Raw genomic sequence first — 6,438 nt, 5'->3', positions numbered from 1 at the left:
TGGGGATTCGAACCCGCCACCTTAGGTGTACGTGGCTGGCGCCTTAGCCGGTTGAGCTATAGGCGCCGAGCCCCGAGTAGCTTTTTAAATGACGTCTTTTGAAAGACAAAAATATTACATTTTGATGAAGTTCATTTTATCAGTTGTTTTCCCTTTTGTGGTATAAACTTTTTTTTTAGTGTCATATCTAAAAATTTTTTTGCCTAATTCAGGGGCACTGTTATTTTCTCCAAATGCCTTCTTCTATAAGTTTTAGTTCTTGTTAAGATCTGTGATCCAGGCCATTGGGAGTTACTTTCTGTGCATGCTTCAAGGGAAGGATTGATGTGTTTAGAATCATTTACTGAAAAGACGGTCCTTTCTTATTGAATTACCTTGCCACCTTTGTTGAATATTAATTAACATAGGTGTATGGTGCTGTTTCTGGACTTTATTCTGTTCATCCTTATGCCAGTATCTCACTGCTTTGATTACTGTTACTTTATAGTAAGTTTTGAAATAGGGAATATAAGTACTTCAACTTTTGATGCATGGTTGGGTTGTTTGTTTAAGACAGGATCTCACTTTATTGCCCAGACTGGAGTATAGTGGTATAAATGTAGCTCACTGCATGTCTGAATGGGGCTCAAGTGATCCTCCTGCCTCAGCCTTCCCACTGGCTGGGACTACAGGCACAGGCCACCATACCTGGCTGATTTTAAAATAATATTTTGTAGAGATCTCCCTATTTTGTGCAGGCAGATCTGGAACTCTTGGCCTCAAGTGATCCTCCTGCTTTGACTTCCCAAAGTGATGGAGTTACAGGTGTGAGTCATCTTTTAAGGTAGTCTTAAAGTACCCTTGGTTCAAAAATTTCATAGCAGGCTTCATGTCTTGAGTCTCTCAGGAAGCTTACAGGCAGATGGAGGTATGTGGACACCACAGGGAAAATCAGTTCTAACTGGGATAGGGTAGGGCTAAAACTTGTATTTTTTTATCATGTTATTGAGTTACCGGTTATAGCCCTCACCATTTAACAGAAACACACTTGGGAGGATTGTAATCATATTGCCTCCTATATACAAGGTACTTTATATAATTATTTAGTATTTCCAAAATTACACTTCCTGAGTCACATACCTAAGTTGATAACAATAATAATAATAATGGCTCAGCGCCTGTGGCTCAAGTGGCTAAGGCACCGCCACGTACACCCAAGGTGGTGGGTTCGAATCCAGCCCAGGCCCGCCAAACAACAATGACGGCTGCAACCAAAAAATAGCTGGGTGTTGTGGCGGAGGAGACTCGCTTGAGCCCAGGAGTGGGAGGTTGCTGTGAGCTGAGATGCTGCGGCACTCTACCCAGGGGGACAGCTTGAGGCTCCTGTCTCAAAAAAAAAAAAAAACAACAAAAAACAACCAATAATAACAATATCCATACTAACAGTATTTATATGGTAAAGCCAGAATTTGAGACCTGGTCTCTCTAATGATACTAAACCCTAGATTGTTTAAACTGTTTCACTCTGCCTTCTAATAGTGACCATTGCTTTGTGCAAAGGTGCCTTTTTAGCCTGTGGGCTGGAAATGGCAGTGATAGGTAAGAGAGAAAAGAGAAACATCCCTCTGGCTTTTCTCCCAAGGTTCCTGTCTTTCCTTCTGTTGCTGTCAGGCTCAGGGCAGTCTCCCCCCACCCCTCTTCCTCGAAACATTCCTGTAGGGGCTTTGTGAAAACTACCTGGACTGATAACGGTAATGGGATGCTTATTTATTAGTGAGCTTTTATTACTTGTTCTTTGAATGGCTACTGTTTTCCCTTAGCAACTTATAAAACAGTTTGTGATTCTGTATTCATAAAGTATTTGATTAATTTGATTTGAAATGTTGCACCAAGATGTGTGGTTGTTTGGAAGTATCCCCTGTCTCCTTTATCTTTCTTTAGAATGGGTGTGCTGACACTTTTGCCTCCTGTTCTGTGCACATATTAAATAAAAGCTTACTGAGTAGCACAGAGCAAGCAGTCATAGTTTAGTGTCATCATGCTTACTGATATCACAAGTTTTAGCTTAGGATTGTTGCATAGTATGATGTCATTGAGCAAATTAGTTGTTGATATAACATTGTAATGGGCTTAAGTAGGTCAGCATAATGAATAGTAGTGTTAGAAGGAACTGATGACTCTTATGACACAGTGGTTTATTACACACCACTCGCGGACTGCCACTTAAGTAGATTCCATTTGTTTTATTTACTCTGATAACTTCTGATTTGTATACAGATTTTTTGTTTACTTTTTGTGAATCATCACTGACTAATACTTCAGCTATATTTCACTTTATATGATGATCTCAAGACTGGGCAGTATTTTTTTCCCTCTCCCCTTCCTTTCACATTCCTGTAGGGGCTTTGTGAAAACTATCTGGACTGATAGAATAATGGGGTGCTTATTTATTAGTGAGCTTTTATTACCTGTTAGGTCCTGGTAAAAATCAAAGTGTAGTTTTTTTGAATTCTTTCTTCTTTAGCCCTCTTAGAAATCAGATTTGTGGATTCAGATTTTCTGGAAAAATAATAATTAGGATATTAAGCTAATTTTTGTGCTATCGGGTTCAATTTACTACTCTAAAAAGTAAAAAGGGCTCTTAAAAGAATTAATACTATTTTAAGTTTGATAATGAATCCAAAGTATAAATTATTACTGACCAGTGTCATCTGAAGGAAAAACAAATCTAGTAGCTCAGTTGTAAAAAAATTTCTTGAAGCTCATTAAATGTAGTATTAGTTAATGGTTTTTAAAAAGTCACATTTTCAGCACCACTACTAGTAGCAATCGAGCAATTTTTCTTTGGTCTGTAAGATGCAAAAGTGGTAAACACTAATGTATATAAGGTATCTGAAGCACGTATTTCTTGAAATTTTGGAAACAAACTTCTCTGGTGCAACGGAAGGATCAGAGAAAAAGCCCGGGGCGGGGGGGGGGGTCCAACCTGCCGTCCAGGGGGCTGCGTGCTGATTATTTGAGGACTCTTTTGCTTATCTGTGTAGTTGGATATCACAGAAATTATGCATGGATCTATTTTTGCTCATCAGCTTTTGTTAGTATTTGTGTATTTAATGGAGGACTCAAGAAAACTCTTGGAATTTTAGGGTTACCCAAAAGGGTTGGGTACCCCTAAACAGTGTTGCTTTCAGATAAACCCTATTATCTCAAAGATGATTCAGACCCTGAAGAAACTTGACAAGGAAATGCACACATTATTGACAATGTTCAGTTCTTATTCTTGTTCACCTTTTGCCTTGGAAATTGGTTTGGTCGTTATATATAATATCATTTTTATTCCCATAAAGACTTTCCTTGAAGTAACAAATCATTCAATCACTTTTGTACTTCCTTGGTAAAACAGTTATTACATAGATTTGTAATTCAGTAACTTCAGGCCTTTGGGGTCTGTATAGATAAACTGAATCAGGGCAAATTAAGATCAGTATGTGAACAAACAAAACTTGACTGCCTGTTAGCAGCATGCCACACACTGTGCTGGCCTTAAGAGTGCCGTGTGTGAATGGCTTGCTGAGGTGTCTTGCTTTTACTCGGTTTTTGACTTGGTAGGAAAAGCAAATAAATGGTTAGATAAGCGGTTAAAATAATTGTAATGACAAGACTTCACAATTTATAAGCCTTTTATAATTCCCACTGAAACGTGGCCTTATTTAGTATCTTACATTGTCTTGTACAAATACATGTAATGCCGCAAGTGCCCTTCACTTACCGTCCAGTGGAATGAAGTGATACTGTGAACAAATCTGATGTGTGTATTGATGGCGGTTAATAAGTATTGCTTGAAAACTGGTTGTAAAAGTCACATCTACTCTAAGGAGTTTAGCAAGACTCATTATTCATGTTTGTTTTTTTATATTGTAGATTTCTCTTGGATTTGGCGAAATATTTCTAGATCTTCTGCACTGTGCGCAGGCACAGGTGAGTTAAAGTCGAATCTTTCCTATTGGAATGTTTTTATTCTTTTTAAGTAAAATCAAACACTTAAAAATTATTCTATTGTTTAGAAATTAAAATGAATACAAATAGAAACAAAATGTATATTTGCCTACATTTCTTTCATTATGAATGTTTTTAATGGCTGTATTAGAAATGGGATTTGAGGGCAAAATGAACATATCTGTTTACTGATTCCTGTATGTATTTGGGGAAGAGTTTACATATACCCTATGGAAGAGTTGATCATAATTTATTAAATTATAATTTCATAGCCTGGCAAAATGTTTACATTTATTTTTATGCGCAAAATATTTGAGCAGTGATATTTCTCACTTCTTATCAAACGAGGGTGCAGTAAGTAGCAAAGTTAATGTAGATTTTAGCAGGAAGTCCTAGACTTAGGAAGGTGGGTGGAAATGTAACGGGCCGTCTTTCTCGTGCAGCCACCCTGAAATGGCTTTTCCCTCACTCCTTAGCGCAGAACTGTAATTTGTTTTTCTCATGGCCTTTATTTCCATGTGGTACATTCTTTTTTTCCTGCTGCTTTACTAGCTTCACAAACATTGGCACAATTTCTGTCTTGTTCAAAACGGCATCCTTATCCCTTAGCATACATTGGTTAAAATAATTATTGGGTGATAAATATTAAGAGCATATTTATATTCAGGGTCATTGAACTCTGCATTTACAGATACAGTTAAAAATAGTTCCTAACACTTATAGATATTCTCGATATAAAATGAATTAATACCATGTGTGTAAATTACATAGCTCTTAAACGTTATGAAAAATTAGCTGGGTCGGATATTTTATGTATTAAAAAAATGCCTAATCAGGGTTGAATTCACAAGATAGCGCTTCCTGTTTAATAATTTTTCTTACTACCCTGTAAGGTTCCTATGATCAAGTAAAGAAAAAACCTGCAGAAAGTGTGGTAGTTTCTCACTTTCTTACTGGATCGTGTTAACATACTGGATGTGTTTTGTGGTATCTGCATAGAGTGCAAAGTCGATGTCAAAATTGTCCAGTTTTAATTTCTGAAAACCAAGTAGATTAAAAACTTTTCCACCACCTGCCACGGGATACAAAATGTAACTTGGTTGGTTTTGGGTTTCTAGATTCTGTCCTTTTCCTGCCCTGTATATTGATGTTTGACCTCGTTATCAAATGTAGCTCTAAGTATAATTTTATAAGCTGATTACTCATTTTCTTGGGTCCCTGGCAGCTCTCTGTGTTTCATGATATTGCTTGCTGTTACCGGGTTTCTTATTTGTTTTCTTTATTGCTATGTCTTACCTTCTGTAGGCATTCACCTCTCCTTCTGCCACCATGAATTTTCATTTATAGAAAGAATTAAGTCTGACGTTTAGGGTTTTTTTTTTTTTAACAGTGAAATTTTAGGGATTATATAGCCATTTCTGAGTCACGTCTATTTTCTAAGTGCAGTTTGCAGAGATTCCATTGATAATACTCCACAGCAGCAACTCTTTATTTATCACTCTCTTACTGTGTGCCAGGCATTATGTAAGTGCTTTCCAGTTATCTTCAGAATAACAGATAAGGAAATTAGAGCTCAGAGAGAGGTTAAGTGACTTTAACAAGGTCATATCAAGTAAGTGGCAGTTTGCCACCCCAGAGACCTTGATCTGAACCACTGAGCTCCATTTTCTTCCCCAAGTACAAGTGTGTTTGTGGCGTTAAGTAGAGTATGTAAAAATCATATTTATATTTGAAGATGTCAAAGTTATTTTAAAAGTCAAACATTTCACTTATATTTCATTAGTCTGTCTTAACTTCTAACCTTTATTTTAAGCTGTGAAACTTGTTACTCATTTGAAATTTAATGGCTGTCTACACAATTTAAACTCTATTCTACCACTTTTATTTTGTATTTACTTTGGAAGGGGCATGGTGGAGATGGTCATTTGCATTCCTTTTTACATTGTGAACACAGTATGTCATATTTCGGGATTCTTCCTTTCTTGCAGTATTAGAAGTTTTATGTTATTGGTGGCATCTGTTGTTCATTGGTTAGGTCACTTTTCCTGTGATGAGCAGATTGCTTGAAATACAGTGAGTAGGCTGGGCAAGGCCCACCTGTAATCCTAGCACTCCTGGAGCTGGTGGAGGGAGGATCTCTTGAGCTCAGGAATTTTAGGACAGCCTGAGCAAGAGTGAGACCCCAGCTCTACAAAAACTAGAAAAATTAGCTGGGCATTGTGGTGAATGCCTGAATTCCTAGCTACTTGGGAGGGTGAGGCAGGAGGATGGCTTAAGCCAGGAGTTTAGGGTTCCTATGACCTATGATGACTCCATGGCATTCTACCCAGGGTAACAGAGTGAGACTGTCTCTAAAAAAAAGAGGGGGTGGCAGCACCTGTGGCTCAAAAGGGTAGGGCACTGGCCCCATATTCCAGAGGTGGCAGGTTCAAACCCAGCCTGGCCAAAAACTGCAAAAAAAAA

The 6,438-nt window shown here is 37.7% G+C and overlaps 1 protein-coding gene across 1 annotated transcript in view; it reads left to right on the top strand.

Annotated features, from left to right (window-relative positions):
• Positions 1–6,438, top strand: part of LOC100948904 (nuclear receptor coactivator 2-like) — a 246,941-nt gene that overhangs the window by 104,828 nt on the left and 135,675 nt on the right. The window contains exon 2 of the mRNA XM_003803528.3: positions 3,901–3,957. The gene's annotated coding sequence lies outside the window, so the exon portion shown is untranslated. The remainder of the gene's footprint in view (positions 1–3,900; positions 3,958–6,438) is intronic.

This window comes from Otolemur garnettii, unplaced genomic scaffold, assembly GCF_000181295.1.
Source record: "Otolemur garnettii isolate 467f Iridium unplaced genomic scaffold, OtoGar3 scaffold00323, whole genome shotgun sequence".
Taxonomy (NCBI): Eukaryota; Metazoa; Chordata; class Mammalia; order Primates; family Galagidae; genus Otolemur; species Otolemur garnettii.
The sequence above is the reverse complement of the archived record's forward strand: the minus strand, read 5'-3'. Positions and strand labels throughout refer to the sequence as shown.